Source organism: Chiloscyllium plagiosum, unplaced genomic scaffold (assembly GCF_037043375.1).
Source record: "Chiloscyllium plagiosum isolate Xiang-an unplaced genomic scaffold, Cpla_swu_hap1 HiC_scaffold_11, whole genome shotgun sequence".
NCBI lineage: Eukaryota > Metazoa > Chordata > Chondrichthyes > Orectolobiformes > Hemiscylliidae > Chiloscyllium > Chiloscyllium plagiosum.
In genome coordinates, this window is record NW_028270149.1 from 25,252,327 (window position 1) to 25,270,948 (window position 18,622).

At 41.0% G+C, this 18,622-nt stretch overlaps 1 protein-coding gene across 3 annotated transcripts in view; it reads right to left on the bottom strand.

Moving 5' to 3' along the window:
* Positions 1-260: 260 nt before the first annotated feature.
* LOC122557364 (neurite extension and migration factor) overlaps positions 261-18,622 on the bottom strand; it is a 307,983-nt gene continuing 289,621 nt past the window's right edge. For 2 of the 3 annotated variants that reach the window (XM_087991911.1, XM_087991912.1), the window contains exon 6: positions 261-2,493. The gene's annotated coding sequence lies outside the window, so the exon portion shown is untranslated. Of the gene's footprint in view, positions 2,494-6,530; positions 6,646-18,622 lie in introns of all 3 variants that reach the window. The other variant, XM_087991913.1, reaches the window with a different exon arrangement.

An 18,622-nucleotide genomic window follows, 5' to 3' on the forward strand; every position in this document is an offset into this window, starting at 1 on the left:
GTCCTGTATCCAGCCAGTGCTGTGGAACAGAACAATTTTACACCATGTTTGATCATTAGTAAGGCAATGCCCTTCCAAGTTATTTCTGGAACAATCTAATATAATAGGACTGTGCTTTTTTTAAACCAGTTTTAAAGTTGTCACAAGGTAACTTCCACAGCCCCAGCATTACAAAAAGTACTGCCAATAAACAGTATGACATTACTGAATGGACTGAAGGATATCTCTGAACTTCTAAATACCTCAGGCATATATGCATGTAATTTTTAATTTTTATTTGATATACCTTTAAAGAAACATGACATACTTCAGCACAATGATACGGTTTCTCTTTGTGAGCTTAAGGGGAAAAATTGTTGATGCCATTTAACAAAATAATTGCATATAACATTTCCAGTCATTCCATCAAACTATGATTGCAGGCAATAGGTAAGGTGCAGACAATATAAAATAAATCACTAATGAGTGCAACCATTTCACAAACTTTATACAAAATAAATATTTAACAATACTTGCAGAAAACTTTTCCTTGAAACACACACTCATAAACAGCTAGTGAAAATTAAACCCAATGGGTTCATTAAAAAGCTTACAGAGATGGTGCTATTTAGAGCATTTCCTGTGTTCTTCTGAATTTCCCTTCAAAGTAGATTTAAAACTGCAATATATTATATAATTCAGAACTAAATTACTTGATATAAATGCAATATTTAAAAAGACAGCAGAAAAGAAACAAAAATCATTAAATTTTATAAACTCTGTAACCTGAACTATATAATCAGATTTTTCTTACTGTAGTTTTAGAACATATATATATATACATAGACATATTTTACTATTTTATATATTTACACACTGTAAAATATTGTTAAATATTCAGAGTTGGAACATGTTAGAAAAGCTGTACGACAAATTAAGAATTTGCATTAAGTTACACAAAAACAGATATCAAGTAGCTTGTGGGTGATGCAAGAATCTTCTGACTGTGTTACAATCTGTACCTCACTCCAACACAATTGTTAGTTTATATAATATAGAGTTTCTTTAAAAAAATGCTGAGGGAGATTAACATGCTTTAAAATACACCACTCAATCTAATGACCTCGTAATTAGCCACACAGTATTTTGAAAAAAAAAAATCACTTGGTCATGCAACTGTCCACAAAACAATAACTAGGATGGAAGTTCTTAGGTCTAATGCAAGGGAAAGGGCTTGTGAAATAGGAACATTTTACCATCGCAAACTTACTATCACTATATATTATATGAGTGAAACAACTTGCACTGGCTTGATAACGAATTTGCAACACTTGTCACTTTTAAAATATGTTTTGCATGTGTGTTCTGTACATTATATAACATACTGCAGCTTTAAATAATGAGATTAAAGCTGCCTTTTAGGGAATGGCATTCAGTACCAAAAAACAGGAGGTTAAAAATTGGAATTCTATCAGCATCAACACCATAAAAACAAAATGTACTTCCATGTACTGTAAAAATGTCATATGTTTGACTTTGAACAACTTTTATTTAAAAAAGTAATGTACACCAAAAAAGTCAATTAGCTAAATTTTTGATGCAGGTCTATTTCTGAACAGTAGCTTAAGCAGTCTTCGTACAGTCATTCTTTCAAAATGTTAATTCTTATGTTTTACATTTATTCGATAAATGACAGTATTACAAAAACTCGTCAAGTTAACAAGAATGACATTTACATGTACCGTACAGCATTTGAAAGCACAAATATTTAAAACCTTTGCAACAATTACAACAAAAACTCAATGTCAGAATAATTTACAAGAGAAAGAAAGGTTCTATAAAATAGTAGAGCCCACAAATTTTTTGCAAACATTTTTTGTCTTTTTTTTTATCTTTTTTTCACTGTTTCACTACACTCTTTCACAACATAATTTAGCTTATTACAAAACCTCCAACAAAATGCTTGCCTTTTTTTCTCTCTCTTCGGTATTTTGGTTTTCCAGAGCAGTTAATGTAACGCTACGTCCTTTTATTAACACCCTGAGGAATAAAAGGGTTACGCACACATCCAAACACATCACATCACTTCTAAGAAAAATATACACTTACAAAATATATTACAAATTGGCACACTGAAAAATATACAAGAATTTATAGACATCAAAGTTCTTTTAGAATTTTTTTAAACTCTACAGATCAATATTTATAAAGCTCATTCTAAAGAAAGGCGAACAATACTAATTTGTTTTAGTATTGTATTTGATACATCTCAAAACATTTTATTTTTACATTCCTGTGAGATTTTCTTTCTCTCCTTCATTTAGGAAATGCATCTCTTTTAGCACCATGAAACACTAGCAGCTCAGTGGTACCTCTACTTTCTTTAAGCTCTGTATGTACATTCAAATCTCAGTAGGTAGATGTTTGAAAGGCAATAAGCAAACTAATAGCCAGAACAGCAGGCAGCTGAGTTCAGTGTAGCAACCCATTGAGTTTCACCCTGGATCCTAGTGACTGAAGAAGTCAGAAAAACAAAAAAAAAGTTAAAGCCAAAGTTAAAAACAACATTGAATATGTGACCCATAGAAACAGTTAAACAATCACTCTATAATACAGTATATTATTTCTTGGTAGGCAGGTGCAATTCAGGTGATGGCACTGAATCGCCAGTGTCACTGATGTGCTTTCCAAATTTAATTTTCAAAAAGGCAGGCTGGCCACAGATGGCACTGAAGGAATAATAACATTTCATAAGCTTTTATTATTACGGTGGTTCAGTGTTTGAAGCAGTGTGATGTTACTGACCGTCTTCCTATTTGTGACCTGTTAGTCCTGCAGGTCTATGCACAACCCAAATAGGAACTACACAAAGCATAGTTGGAAGTGAAGCTCAGGATGCAATGTCCTGGGTACTAGAATGAAAATATTCCACATTGATTTAATTAATGCCAGTTGTGGAGCTGGGAGGCTGGAGTCCCTTTGATTATTTCTCAATGTGAGCAAGAGTTGGTTTGAGCGAATGTCTGTTGCCATGGGTAAGCTCCAGTAATATTATCATTCTCGCTTTTATAAACAGGATGTGATTGCAATGGGCAAGTGGGTTTGCACAGAAAAAAAACCCATTGTTTTTAAGTATTAGAATTTAAAAAACATATTTTAGTAAATTCCTTTAAAAATAATTTTTCCATCACAGAGGCACCGCTTGCTTGTTTAGTTCACTTATTTCTAATCAGGATAGCACCTAGCACTATTAACATTGAAACAGTACATACTACGAGACATGCTCCTACTAGCTCAAGCACGTAATGTTCCAGCCTTATTAGGGCATATAATGCAAAACACAATGTAAATCTAGATGAGGAAGGTTATTCTGATCATCTTAGTTCTCTGTCTACTGAGCTCCAACACCCTAAATTTGCAGCATCTAACTGTTTAAGCTGTTCCAACATTTGTTTAATTCTATTCTAACTCTAAGTGTGTTCTTCACAATGATCACTACGTAAAGTAACATTTCCTGCAATTTGTAATTCTAAATGTACCTTTTGGTAGTTGGATATCTGAGCTAGCCCTACAGGTGGATTTAAAATGATCTTGCTGGTTAAGCACTTTGTATATCGATAACAATGGTACAAACCTCTATAATATCACTGCTCAAATGTTTAATTTCTAGGCTGAAAATCCTAAATCCCTACAGTCTTTCCATGTAATTCAGACCCCTGACACTGAAGATCAGCATCAAGTCTCTTCTGAACACTGCCTTTGGCTCTTGAATGTACTTCGTGTTTCTTGAAGGCAAGAACTGAACACAGTATTCAATATATTTTCACAGCACAGCACATTATTGTTTGACCATTATTTCATTTGAATATGCTTTTGGCTATTTGATTCAATATTCTATTAGTTTTGTTGGCTGCTGCTCTGCATTAACTGGGCATTATTAACACTGACTATTAAAACTACAAAGTCTCTTTCAGTTTCATCTATTGCTATCCAAACATTCATGGTGCATCTGTATCATTGATCTATCCCAAAGTATTTTAGCTGGCTAGAGGAAGCAGTAAATTATTCGCCAAAATATTTAGCAAAGTTCGATAAATATCCTGACTGGCAATATGGCTCATATTCACAAATATTCAATACTAATGTACTTTGAAAGTTTCACAATGGAATTGACAACTTTATATGTGTTTCAGCCATGTGTTTAATAGATAGTTGAAATTGTAACTGGTCAGATTAAAGACTGGGCATCTGTAAATTGGATGCCTGATAAGCTTAATGGGAAAACATGTTGATAAAGCATTAGAAGCAGAAAATAACATAAATTGCACATCTACCAACCATGACAAAAAAAGAATTTTAGTTATTTTTCAGAATGTAGGCCTTGTTCTGACAAGTAATTCCTAAACAAAATGTTAAGCTGCATTCTTTCTCAGATGTTCACATGGTTTTATTTTAGATTTCAAATTTAGTTTTTCTTTTACTTCTAATATTCTTACAGTACTGATGTTCTATCATTATGTAAATAATACCATCAAATTGACAAACCATTCTAAAGGCTCTCAGGCAGAATATTATTACTGAAGCACTTTCACTACACACTTCCACCCTGAACCAAGGGAGAGACTCTTGCGTATGTTAGCATTGGCAGAAATTTGACCTCTGCTCAGAAACCTGTTGGTTCTACACATCCTCCAGAGTTTCTAGGCTGATACTTCAATGCGATTACCGAGGGTTTGCTGCACTGTCAGAGGTGCAGATAAGACTTTCAACCAAGAATAGCCAGTCCTTTCCAGGGAATCCTATGCCAATATTCAAAGGAGATTCCTCTACTGTGGCTTGACCAATATTTATCCCTCAATCACCACCCAGAAACTATGGTTTGGTCATTCTTGTGTGTCATGGGATCTTGCTATGTGTAAACTGGCTTCCATGTTTTCTACACTGATTTCTCACATTCGACAGTACACTTCTCAAATACTTCATTTGCTGTGAAGGGCATTGCATAAACAGAAGTGTTCCTTTATGTCTTAATGAAGATACTTAAGGTAATTAAGATTAAAATAATAAGGCAATCAGATACTTGAGCATAACTAAACTCGTGGTTTTGAAATTAGGATATAAAACAGTGGTTTAATTCCCTAATCCATCACAAACCAAGTTTGAAAAAAAACCTCATAATTTTGCTTATTTAATCTGCAAGAAATAGTGCTTAACATTCTGGTGTGGATAGGAATGAAAATAGATGCCAGCTGTAAAGATGTAGAGACAGCTGTGCTGTCAGTAACCATAATCATTATTATTACCTTCACTTCCATTTTATTTCATGTTATTTATAATTGCTTTCTGTATGGATTTTTTTTCAGGGTGAAGAAGTTCAGTGTGAACCAATGTTTGGGAATGCTTTTGTTACAATTAAGAAGCACAATAGGGGTTCTGAAGAACATGGTATTTTAATGTTGTATTTTGTGTCAAAAGCCAGATCACACATAAAGAATGCAAGAGAAGTGCACTTTCATAAGAACAGAAGAACTAGGAGCAGGAGTAGGCCATTCGGCCTGTTCAGACTACTCCACCGTTCAAGTAGACCTTAGTTTATCATGATTCGGGGATGCCGGTGTTGGACTGGGATGGACAAAGTTAAAAATCACACAACACCAGGTTATAGTCCAACAGGTTTAATTGGAAGCACACTAGCTTTCGGAGCGACGCTCCTTCATCAGGTGATTGTGGAGGGCTTGATCGTAACACAGAATTTATAGCAAAAATTTGCAGTGTGATGTAACTGAAATTATACATTGAAGAATTGATCGTCTGTTAAGCCTTTCATCTGTTAGAATACAGTGATAGTTTCACTTCTTTCATGTGTAAATCACAAAACCCTTTTTTTTAAAGTTGCATTCTCGGGTTAGCTGTTAACCCGAGAATGCAACTTTAAAAAAAAGGGTTTTGTGATTTACACATGAAAGAAGTGAAACTATCACTGTATTCTAACAGATGAAAGGCTTAACAGACAATCAATTCTTCAATGTATAATTTCAGTTACATCACACTGCAAATTTTTGCTATAAATTCTGTGTTACGATCAAGCCCTCCACAATCACCTGATGAAGGAGAGTCGCTCCGAAAGCTAGTGTGCTTCCAATTAAACCTGTTGGACGAGAACCTGGTGTTGTGTGATTTTTAACTTAGTTTATCATCTACTTCTTCCCCTGATGTGTCCAGAAATCTATTTGCTCTGAAGAAGAGTCACACACAAAACATTAACTCTGTCTCCCCACAGATGCTGCCAGACCTGCTGAATTTCTTCAGTATTTCTATTGTTGTTCCAGGAATCTATTAATTTCCACCTTGAGCCTGTTCAATAACTGAGCTTGCACAACCCTCTGGAGTAGAGCATTTCAACAATTCACCACGCCTGAGTGAAGAATATTCTCATCACTGTTTAAAATGGCTTGTCCCTTATTCTGAAATGGGTCCCCTAGTTCTTGTTACACGACCCACATACTAACTTCTTACAGGCCAAAACAGGGTATATGTTTCAATGAGATCACCTCTCATTCTTCAAAAGGTTGTGTCCTCAATCTTTCCTCAGTAGACAATTCTACCATCCCAGGGATCGAACTGGTGAACCTGCAGTGCACTCCTTCTGTGTTGAGCATATCCTTCCTGAGGCAAAAAGACCAAAGCATTTTTGTTTCAGCATCTTGTCTACATAGGAATGTAAGATCAGGAGTAGGCCCTTTAGCTGTTTCACCATTCAATCAGATCATGACTGATCTGATTATCTTCAACCCCACTTTGCTGCCTTTTCCCAATACCCCTCATTCCTTTACTGATTAAAACCTGTCAATTTTAGCCTTGGCTGACTTGTGGCCTAACCCCACATGCCCACCTTTGGCCCCTATCCCTTAATATACTTGTGTAGTGAAAAACGTATCCAGCTCAAGATTAAAATGAACATCTAGAATGGCTACTGCTTGTGGAAGAGTTCCTAATGAAACAAAGAACGGCAGATGGTGGAGATCTGAAACAAATTCAGACATTGCTGATGAAGCTCAGCAGGTTTGGCAGTAGCTGTGGACAGGAAGCAGATAGTTTTGAATTCAGTGACACTTCATTAGAACTTGTAACAATAAGGGAAAAACGTATTTATGCTGAAGGTGAAGTTGGGTGGGGGGGCGTTGGGAGCAAATAAACAGACAAGCGGAGATGGAGTCCAGAGAGAGATAGAGAGAGAGATATGAAAGGGGTAGGCAGACTAGAGGATAATTGATAGTAAGCCATGACAGAAGACAAGATGAATAATGAGTTTGAAGAGTAGGAGAGAATGGGTAGGCTGTGCTGAAATCAACTCATGTCTTGTGATAATAAGACTAAGAGTGGGTGAGAATGAGTCGGCTGTGCTAAAGGCAACCCATGTCATAACAGGACCAGGGTGTGGGGATGGGGGAACCCTCCAACCACAAGGGATGAATGCAGATTTCTCCAGCTTCCTCATTTCCCCTTCCCCCACCTTGTCTCAGTCCCAACCCTCGAACTCAGCACCACCTTCCTAACTTGCAAACTTCTTCCTGACCTCTCCGCCCCCACTCCCACTCCGGCCTATCACCCTCACCTGAACCTCCTTCCACCTATTGCATTCCCAACACCCCTCCCGCAAGTCCCTCCTCCCTACCTTTTATCTTAGCCTGCTTGGCACACCCTCCTCATTCCTGAAGAAGGGCTTATGCCCGAAATGTCGATTCTCCTGCTCCTTTGATGCTGCCTGACCTGCTGCACTTTTCCAGCAACAGATTTTTCAGCTCTGATCTCCAGCATCTGCAGTCCTCACTTTCTCCTAGTTAACCATATGGGCCCCAGTTTTGCCGATCTCTTTGTGGGATATGTGGAATATTCCTTGTTCCTGTCCTACTCCAGCCCCCACCCATAACTCTTTCTTTATTACATTGATTACAGCATTGGTGTTGCTTCCCTCTCTGTTTTGGAATTATCAATTTTGCTTCCAAATTCCAACCTGCCCTCACCTTCAACTAGACCATCTTTATCTCCTCCCTTCCCTTCCTCGACATCTCTGTTTCCATTTCTGGGGATAGGCTGGCCCCCAATTTCCATTACAAACCCACCGACTCCCACAGTTATCTGGACTATACATTCTCACAGCCTGTCTCCTATAAAGACTCTATCCTATTCTTCCAATTTCTCTATCTCCTTTGTATCTGGTCTGATGATTTCACAGGGGGCCTCAGAAATGTCCACCTTTTTCTTCAACCAAGAACTCGGTTACTGTGGTCAACAGGGCCCTTAGTTGTGTCCAAACCATTTCCCTCAATTCTGCCCTTCCCCTTTCTCTTCCTTCCAACAACAGCGATAGAGTCCCTCTGGTCCTCAATCCACCCCACCAGCTACCACAGAAATTATCTCTATTTCTGTCAACTGCAGCAGGAAGCCATGACCAGACACAAATTGACCCCCATTCTTCTCCATTCTGAACACCTCCCCTACACCTCCATGACACCTTCTCATTCAATCACAGATCGGGTAACACCTGCCCATTACTTCCTCTCCCACCTCAGCATTCAGTGCCCCATATCTTGCAGATGACGCAGCAATTTACTTGCACGTCATTCCTGATGAAGAGCTCCTGCCCGAAACGTCACTTTTCCTGCTCCTGAAATGCTGCCTATATGTTTGCTGCTCACAGTGTGGTTTCCTCTACATTGGATGAAAGGAAACATAGACTGAGTGATCACTTGGCAAAATGCTTACTTTCTGTCCATAAAAATGACCCCAGGCTTCCAGATACCTACTATTTCAACACACCACCGTGTTTCAATAGACAATAGGTGCAGGAGTATGCCATTCTGTCCTTCGAGCCTGCACCACCATTCGTTATGATCATGGCTGATCATCCTTACTCAGTATCCTGTACCTGCCTTATCTCCATAATCCTTGATTCCACTATCCTTGACAGCTCTATCCAATTCTTTCTTAAATGAATCCAGAGACTGGGCCTCCACTGCCCTCTGGGGCAGAGCATTCCACACACTCACCACTCTCTGGGTGAAGAAATTTCTCCTCATCTCTGTCCTAAATGGTCTATCCTGTATTTTTAAGCTGTATCCTCTGGTTCGGCACTCACCCATCAGCGGAAACATGTTTCCTGCCTTCAGAGTATCCAATCCTTTAATAATCTTACTTGTCTCAATCAGAACCCCTCTCAGTCTTCTAAACTCAAGGGTATACAAGCCCAGTCGCTCCAGTCTTTCATCGTAAGGTAGTCCTGCCATTCCAGGAATTGACCTCATGCATTCCCTCAATAGCCAGCATGTCTTTCCTCAAATGTGGAGACCAGAACTGCACACAATACTCTAGGGGTGGTCTCACCAGGGCCCTGTACAGCTACAGAAGAACCTCTTTGCTTCTATACTCAATCCCTCTTGTTACAAAGGCCAGCATGCTATTAGCCTTCTTCAATACCTGCTGTACCTGCATGCTTACCTTCATTGACTGGTGTACAAGAACACCCAGATCTCTTTGTACTGCCCCTTTACCTAAATTGATTCCATTTAGGTAGCAATCTGCCTTCCTGTTCTTGCCACCAAAGTGGATAACCATACATTTATCCACATTAAACTGCATCTGCCACACATCTGACCACTCACCTAACCTGTCCAGGTCACCCTTTAATCTCCTATTATCCTCCTCACATTTCACCCTGCCACACAGCTGAGTATCATCAGCAAATTTGCTAATGTTATTACTAATACCATCTTCTATATCATTAATATATATTGCAAAAAGCTGCGGTCCCAGCACTGATCCCTGCGGTACCCCACTGGTCACTGCCTGCCATTCCGAAATGGAGCCGTTTATTACTACTCTTTGTTTCCTGTCAGCCAACCAACTTTCAATCCAAGTTAGTACTTTGCCCCCAATACCATGCACCCTAATTTTGCTCACTAACCTCCTATTTGGCACTTTATCAAAGGCTTTCTGAAAGTCCAGGTACACTACATCTACTGGATCTCCCTCGTCCATCTTCAGAGTTACATCCTCAAAAAATTCCAGAAGATTAGTCAAGCATGATTTCCTGGCCAACACAGACCTGCTGCAGTGTTCTAGTGAGCCTCCGCACAAGCTCAAAGAACATCATTTCCTGCTTAGGACTTCGCTGCCTCTAGGACTCAACATTGAGTTCAATAACTTTACAGCCTGATTCTGTTCTTCCATGTATTTACTCAGCCCACACCCAGTCCTGTTATGACATGGGTTGCATTTAGCACAGTCACCCATTCTCACATACTTCTCGGTCCATTATCACATTATATGGGTTGATTTCAGCACAGCCTACACCTTCTCTCCTTCTCTTAGCTCTCTTTGAACCTGTTAGACTATATTCTGGTGTTGTGTGATTTTTAACTCTCATTATCATTTATTCATCTTCTCTTCTGTCCCGGCTTACTATCAGCAATCCCTTTGTCTGCCTATCCGTTTCATATCTCGCTCTCTCTATGGGCTCTGTCTCTACTTATCTGCTTACCTGTCCAACACCACCACCTCCCCCCAAAATCATATTCAACATTATGATATTTTCCTATCTGTTCCAATGAAGAGTCACTGGAATTGAAAGGTTAACTCTGCTTTGTCCTCACAAATGCTGCCAGATCTGCTGAGCTTCGCCATCAATTTCTGTTTTTATTCCAAATCTCTATCACCCTTTGTGTGCAGAAGTGCTTCCAAAAATCTCTCTTGAGAGAAAACTAAAACAGATCTGACTGCACCTGTGGAGAGAAATCAAAGTTGACGTTTCGGGTCAAGTGAACCTTCCTTAGAACTCTTGAGAGGTCTGGCCCTAATTGTTAGACTCTGCTCTCTTGCTCTGGAATCTCAAAAAGCCTATCTACTCTGACAAGCTGTTACAAAAATCTGTTTCACCTCACATAATGATTAGATTTCTCACTGCCAATGTGGAAGCAGGCCATTTAGTCCATCGATTCCACACTGACTCTCTGAACAGCATCCCACCCAGACCCAGACCCACCCCTACCATATAACTCTGCACTCCCTATGGCTAATCCACTTAACCTACACATCCTTGGACACTTTGGGGAATTTGGTATGACCAATCTACCTAACCTGCACATCCTTAGACTGTGGGAGGAAACCGAGCACCCAGAGGAAACCCATGCAGACACTGGGGGAGAATGTGCAAACTCCACACAGATAATCATCGGAGGGTGGAATCAAACTTGGATCCCTGGCGCTGTGTGGCAGCACTGCTAACTACTGAGCCACCATGCCACCCTAATTCTCAGATCCTTTGCTCCAAAGAACATTGCTGTGCCCAAATTCAACACACTGGTGTTAATCTTCATCCGATCTTAACTGAAACTTAGTCAGAGAGCAGTTTCTCAGTATAGACAATCATGGTTTTTTTGATTCAGCTGTTGAAGAAATAATCATCTCGACTTTTACTGGACTCCATGACCATTTAACTTCATGGGGTTGACTTTGAATTGCCATATTGGTCATGGAATGGGTGGGTAAAGTGTTGGCGATGGCTGATTCCTTTACCATTACGTATGAACCACTTCTGTAGTTGGAGCACATTTTGTTGCCAAGGATGAGCTGTCAGCGTGACTCACACATACTATTGGTGGCTTATCCGTTGAGAAACTAACTGGCATCAGAATTCAACTCAATTAAATTTCAGTCTGTTTGAATAGGAGCACATTTGCCCAGCTGAGACCAGGTGCACTGGCTTTGTGATAAACGTAAAGCAAATTCCAGTAAAGCTCTTGTAATGTCCCTGTCTCTGAACCAAAACATCTGGGTTCAAATCCCAGGTACTCCAAAGATGTGTGGAAAACATCTCTCAACAGGTTGATTTGAAAATATCGAAAGAATCCTTTGCAATTTCATTTGGGAAGTTCATATGATATTGCATACTATGACAGCAAACCTCCAGCAGCCTGGCTCATTATCTGGACCCAGAGATTGGATTGCTTCTATGGTCTGTAGTCAGGGCCAAGTGATTAAGTTCATGGACTTAGAATCTTTTGGGGTGATCATGTACACGTTCAAATCCTGCTGACTGCATTTCTCATTGTTATTAACAATGGGCTCTTGTGATGCAGTGGAAATATCCCTATCTCTTAGCCAGGAGGCAGGGATTCAAGTCCCACCTGCTCCAGAGACTACATATGTGGATGGATTGATTAGAAATTATCTTTAAAGAAAAATCCAGTGCATTCATACATCACTCATGATGTATCATTCAGCAACACAATACTGCACTATCACTGTTTTTTTTCAAGTAAATTGAAACTGGAATGTAAACTGCAATTGGACTCTAGATAAACGGGATGGAAATTCATGTGTCAGTTCTCTCTGTACCAGGTTTACGAATAAACCATGGCTGGAACTGGAATTGAATTTTAAACTGATTTCAGTGCTGCCCCAGTTTACAAAGAACAATGTCATCGTTGTGTAAGGCTCAATCTTAATTTTTACTTTGATTCAAATACGCTTTCTGAGTCAAAATTAAAATTTATAAGTGGCAAGTATAAACACTAGGAAATATTCGCTGCTTTGGAAAATTATTAAATTCGAGCCCTTGATTGAGTCCACAGAGATTCCTTCATTCAATTAACGCATAACTCCCTACAATAATTGATCGTGGAGCAGAGACCCTCAACTTTATCTTCTCTCCTAGGAACATGCTGGAAGCACAGGTCTCCAAAGTTGAAATGCAATGAATCAGATTAGTGAATTGTTACTGCATTGTCTCCCCTGCAGAGACTGCTCAGACCTGAACCCTTTAAGGTGTTTAGTGGCATCATAATCCACAACGGTACACTGTGGACAGAGGATAAAACAATTGGTTGGAAGCAAATAAGGTCAGTTAATGATTGGATCAAAGGCTAATTAAGACAGTCTGCATTTTTTATTTCAAACTCTATTAGACCATACCTCCTTAAAAATTCAAAGCACTGGATCAGATGGATGCAATACACTTCCCACTAAACTTGATGAAGCATTTGTAGTAGAAACCTCAATGCGAGTTTTCTGCAATTTCTTAGTGATGAGCCACTTCACCCTCAAAACAGTATCTCAGGTTAAAATGTATCATCTATAGCAAATTTATTTTTTTACATATGTGTACTTATTCATCACTTTTGTTTGGAAACTGATTCGTGAAACTTGGAGCAGAAGTAGTGAGGCTGTCTGTGAGGCTAATGTGGTCGAGTTTAGCTTCGTGCCTTATTTTGTACCCAGAATCACAGGACTGTTATCTCGCACAAGGAGACCTTTTGTGCTTGCACTGATTCTATCCCCTAGTGCCAATTTCCTGTCTTGTTTCCCATTTCCCTGCATGCCAATTCTATCCAATAATCATTCAATGCCATCGATAATGCCTCCATTGAAACTACCTCCAATACATTTTCAGGAAGAGTATTTCATACTTGAACTGCTCACTGCGTGAAAAAGCTTTGTTCTCACACATACCTTGCTTCATTTGCTCATCACTTTAAATCTATGTCCTCTGGTTCTTTTTGCTTTTATAACAGCTTCTCCCTATCTACTCTAACCGCCTTGCTCGTGACTTTGAAAACCTCCATCATTAAAACTCCTCTCAGCCTTTTTCTCTCCAAGGAGAACAATCCCAACTTCTTCAATCCGTCCTCATCACTGACATTCCTCATTCCTAGAGCCTTTCTTGTAAATTACTTCGGCTCTCGCTCTGCTGTATTCACACCTTCATGGAGCAATGTTTTGTGTTAATTTCTACTCTATAAACTGTAACAGTGAAAGTAGCATTTCAGATGTTTGTTTTCTCAGGACAAAACTAAAGGAAGACAAATGTTAACCCTTCAGGTCTAATAGAATCTATCTGACCAAAACAAACAGGGGTGGCATGGTGGCACAGTGGTTAGCACTGCTGCCTCACAGCACTAGAGACCCGGTTCAATTCCCTCCTCAGGCAACTGTCTGTGTGGAGTTTGTACATTCTCCCTGTGTCTGCGTGGGTTTCCTCTGGGTGCTCTGGTTTCCTCCCACAGTGCAAAAATGTGCAGGTTAGGTGAATTGGCCATGCTAAATTGCCAGTAGTGTTAGGTGAAAGGGTAAATGTAGAGGAATGGGTCTGGGTGGGTTGCTCTTCGGAGGGTCGGTGTGGGCTTGTTGGGCCAAAGGGTCTGTTTCCACACTAAGTAATCTAATCTAATCTAATCTAATCTAAAAAAATACCCGAACATACATCAAATAAAGGTTTAAGCAGATTTTAAGGCAGCTACCTTTGAAGCACTTAGACATATTGTGAAGAAAACCTTCAGTATTCTTATCAACAGCACGTTTCCCCAAGCTGATTTACAAAATATCAGGTTGAATTTTGTGGTTCTGTATGTCACGTCATGTTCAGACAAGTGATTCTCACTGCAAGGCTGGATGAGTTTCCTTAGCACATCTTACCATGCTCGCTGCATTAATTGACATTTCAACCCTCACAATTAGAATCACTTTCAATTTCCGCTCCTTTTTACCATGCACTGTCCCCGAAGCAACCCACCACTTAGCAGAGCTCCTCCCTCAGACTGGCATTCCTTGCAACCGTGCCATTTTCCAAAATCCAATGTGCATCGGTACAAGTGTTGCCATCTGGATATTGTGCTGCCTAGCTGCGGAAGGAGTGAGGAAATGGGACAGCAGTGGAGGAATAAGGTTAATGACCTTCTTCCCACTTCCACATTATGTGCAATACACAGCACTCTGCTACCTCACACTTAGCTGTGCCAACCCAGCCACCACCCACTAAAGCTTGTGTTCTGACACCCATTCTGTTCCAGGCAACACCTTCCCTCATTCACCCTCATTATTTTTCCAGACTCTTATCACTAACTCCATACTGCCTCCTCACTCTCTTGGAACATCTCAACACCCTTCCCCCACATGCACCAATCCTAACACCCATGCCACCCACTTGCGTCTTACTTATTTATGTCATTACAGAAGAAGGCATCACATAACAGTCCCTTAGGCCAGTTGGTGAGTTGCTGCATATCTGTGTCCTCACCCCATCTGAGGAAAGGATATAGCCCTGGCAACAGAAGACAGGGACCACTCCTGCAGAGCTACAAAGACCAGGTGCTGACACCTGAGTAAGTAACACTTGTCATGCAACTGCCATGGTTCCATTAACCATTCCCAACCAGCAGCTGCAATGTATTTTATCTCCTATGTCTTAGAGGTGCAGCCACTCTCCCAAGTATCAGTCTGTCTCCTGGATAGGTTCATTTCTCAACCTCCCCAGCTGACAATGTGAATACTTCCGAGGGACCATCACGTACGCCGTCACCTTGACTCCCGGCAGTATGGATGAGGACATTGTAGTGAGCTCCCTAAGGGTACACAGTGAATTCCAGATATTGAGATTTCCACCCGCAGTGAGGGCGAAACTCCCCAGGGTCCCTGACAGTTGGAGTGGAAGCAATGGCCTAGTGGTGTTATCATGAGATTTATTAATCCAGAAACTCAGCTAATGATTTGGAGACCCGGGTTCAAATTCTGCCATGGAAGATGGTAGAATTTGAATTCAATAAAGAATCTGGAAGCAAGAGTCTAATGATGACCAGGAAATCAATGTTGATTATTTTGAAAAACCCATCTGGTTCACTATTATACTTAGTTCTGGCCTACATGTGACTCCAGACCAACAGTAATGTGGTTGACTCTTAAATGCTCTTTGGGCAATTAATGCTGGTCTAGCCAGAGACACCTAGATCCAGGAAGTTCCTGCCCCAGCAGGATGATCCTCGGCGTATCTGCCAGAGTGTCAATCTCAGGGAGCTCAGGTGACAGGGAGGTGTAACATGCAGAGTAGGTCAATGCTGCAGGATGGCCGGGCCATAGAGAGCCTGATGCCTGTGTCACCAATGTAGAGTATTGGAGGATAATGTTCCCCATGTGAAGGTGCAGTGACCAATTTCAAATGCAGTCTCCTCCCTCACAAGTCACATCACTTACCTTTGGGCCATTCTCCTCAACTTTGTGAGCTATGTGTTTCATGACATGTTCCTCTATCACTGCTAATCTGCCTCAGTGTTAAATTGCTATGAAGGCCCCCAAAGTCACGCTCTCCTTTCTAAGTGGTGATTTAGTCAACTTCCTACACCTCACACTTTACAAGGTCATAAACTAAACCATGAATTTGCCCTACAACTCCCAACCCTTCTCCTAATCCCTATTCATTCTCAGTTTCTCTGGAGGCAACTGGATGGCCATGGCCCAATCCCTCAAGCAACCATATTCCACAGTACCAACCTAGACCTACTTGTTTCCTTGGCTATGGTGAGACCTCTCTGTCAATGCACCACCCTACCTCCCCCACCCTCCCACCATGGCTCCTGGGATGATCCAGGGGTACAGACCTCCTGTGACAACACCAACCCAGACACCTGACTGTAACTGGAACTAGAGGTTTAGTATGGGAGGCTACTCTTGACTAATGGTGTGGGGCTTCCTGACTGACAAGTACACCCTCCCCAAACCTCATGCCAGACTACACCCCTAAGACTTCAGACATGTTCCATTGCTTGCTACAGATTGTGTTTGGTGCATATGCTGAGGCCACGTAGTGCAGGTGGTAAAGTGACATGGCACACTAACAGAAGGCCAACTGACCATAAGAAATAGGAACAGAAGCAGGCGATTCGGCCCCTCGAGCCTCCTCTGCCATTCAACAGGACCACAGTTGATCAAACATTCCTCAAGTCTTTTCTTCCCTTTTCCTGTTACCCTTGATTCCCCTACTGATAAAGAATCTATCTATCCCAGTCTAAAAGATGCGCAAGGATCGTGCCCCCACAGCTCTCTGTGGCAAGGAGTTCCAAAGACTCGCAACCTTCCGAGAAAAGAAATTCCTTCCTATCTCAGTCTTAAATTGGCATCCCTTTTCTGAGACTATGTCCTGTGGTCCTAGACTCTTTCTTGAGAGGAGACATCCTCACAACATTTACCCTGTCAAACCCTTAAGAATCATTTATGTTTCAAGGAGATCACTTCTCAACTTTTTCAGCCTTTGCTTGTAAGACAATCTGAGATTGTTGTGCTGGAAAAGCACAGGTTAGGCAGCAGCCGAGGAGTATGAGAATCGACATTTCAGACATAAGCCCTTCATCAGAAGGTATAAATTCCTGATGAAGGGCTTGTGCCCGAAACATCGATTCTCCTGCTCCTCGGATGCTGCCTGACCTGCTGTGCTTTTCCAGCACCACACTCTCGACTCTGATCTCCAGCATCTGCAGTCCTCACTTTCTCTTTGTAAGATAATCCCTCTGTACTAGGGATCACCTTAGTGAACCTTCTCTGACCTGGCTCCAATCAACTGATATCTTTTCTTAAATAAGGGGCTCAAAACTGCTGACCGTACTCTAGATGTGGTCTTGTACAGTTGCAGTAAGACTTCCCTACTTTTGTACTCTAATCTCTTTGAAATAACAGCCAACATTCTATTGGCCTTACCTGCTGCGCTAGCCTTCTGTTATTAAACAATTCTGTAATAGAGAACTGTGGACTTTGGAGATGGGAAACCCATGAAAATGGAAATTGGCTCGGGTCACTGGACATGAAATGTTAACTTTGCTTCCTCTCCACAGATACTGCCAGACCTACTGAGTTTCTTCAGCAATTTCTGTTTTAGTGTGCTAGCTTTCTGCATTTTGTGTAGAAGTGTTTCATGACTAACCCTAAATCAAGTCCCGTTGTGCTGCAGCTTTCTCTACTTAAATAATAATGTTCATTGTTCTCCCTTTCAAAATGTACTTCATCATATTTTTCCATACTGGACTCCATTTGCCAATATTTTACCCACTTACTTAACCTACCAATATCTCCCTGTAAACTGCTTGTATCTGTCTCGCAACGTGCCTTTCCACCTGCTTTTGTGTGATCGGCAAATTTGACGACAGTATAACCTTTTCCTTCCTCCATGTCATTAATATAGATGTAATCAGTTGCAGTTACTGCAATGTTCCTTGTGGACTCCCACTGGTTACAGATTGTTAACTTCAAGAAGACCCCCAAGAAACTCGCTGTTTCCTGCTCAATAGCCAACTCTCTATTCAGGCCAATTTATGACCTCCAACATCATGGGCTCTTACCAAGATTGGAGGCTGTTGTACAGCATGCCACTCAGCTACAGTATGACTGTGGATTAGTGGTGCTGGAAGAGCACTGCAGTTCAGGCAGCATCCAAGGAGCAGCGAAATCGACGTTTCGGGGAAAAGCCCTTCATCAGGAATAAAGGCAGAGAGCCTGAAGCGTGGAGAAATAAGCTAGAGGAGGGTGGGGGTGGGGAGAAAGTAGCATAGAGTACAATAGGTGAGTGGGGGAGGGGATGAAGGTGATAGGTCAGGGAGGAGATGGTGGAGTAGATAGGTGGAAAAGGAGATAAGCAGGTAGGACAAGTCCGGACAAGTCATGGGGGCAATGCTGAGCTGGAATTTTGGAACTAGGGTGAGGTGGGGGAAGGGGAAATGAGGAAACTGTTGAAGTCCACATTGATGCTCTGGGGTTGAAGTGTTCCGAGGCGGAAGATGAGGCGTTCTTCCTCCAGGCCTCTGGTGGTGAGGGAACGGTGGTGGAG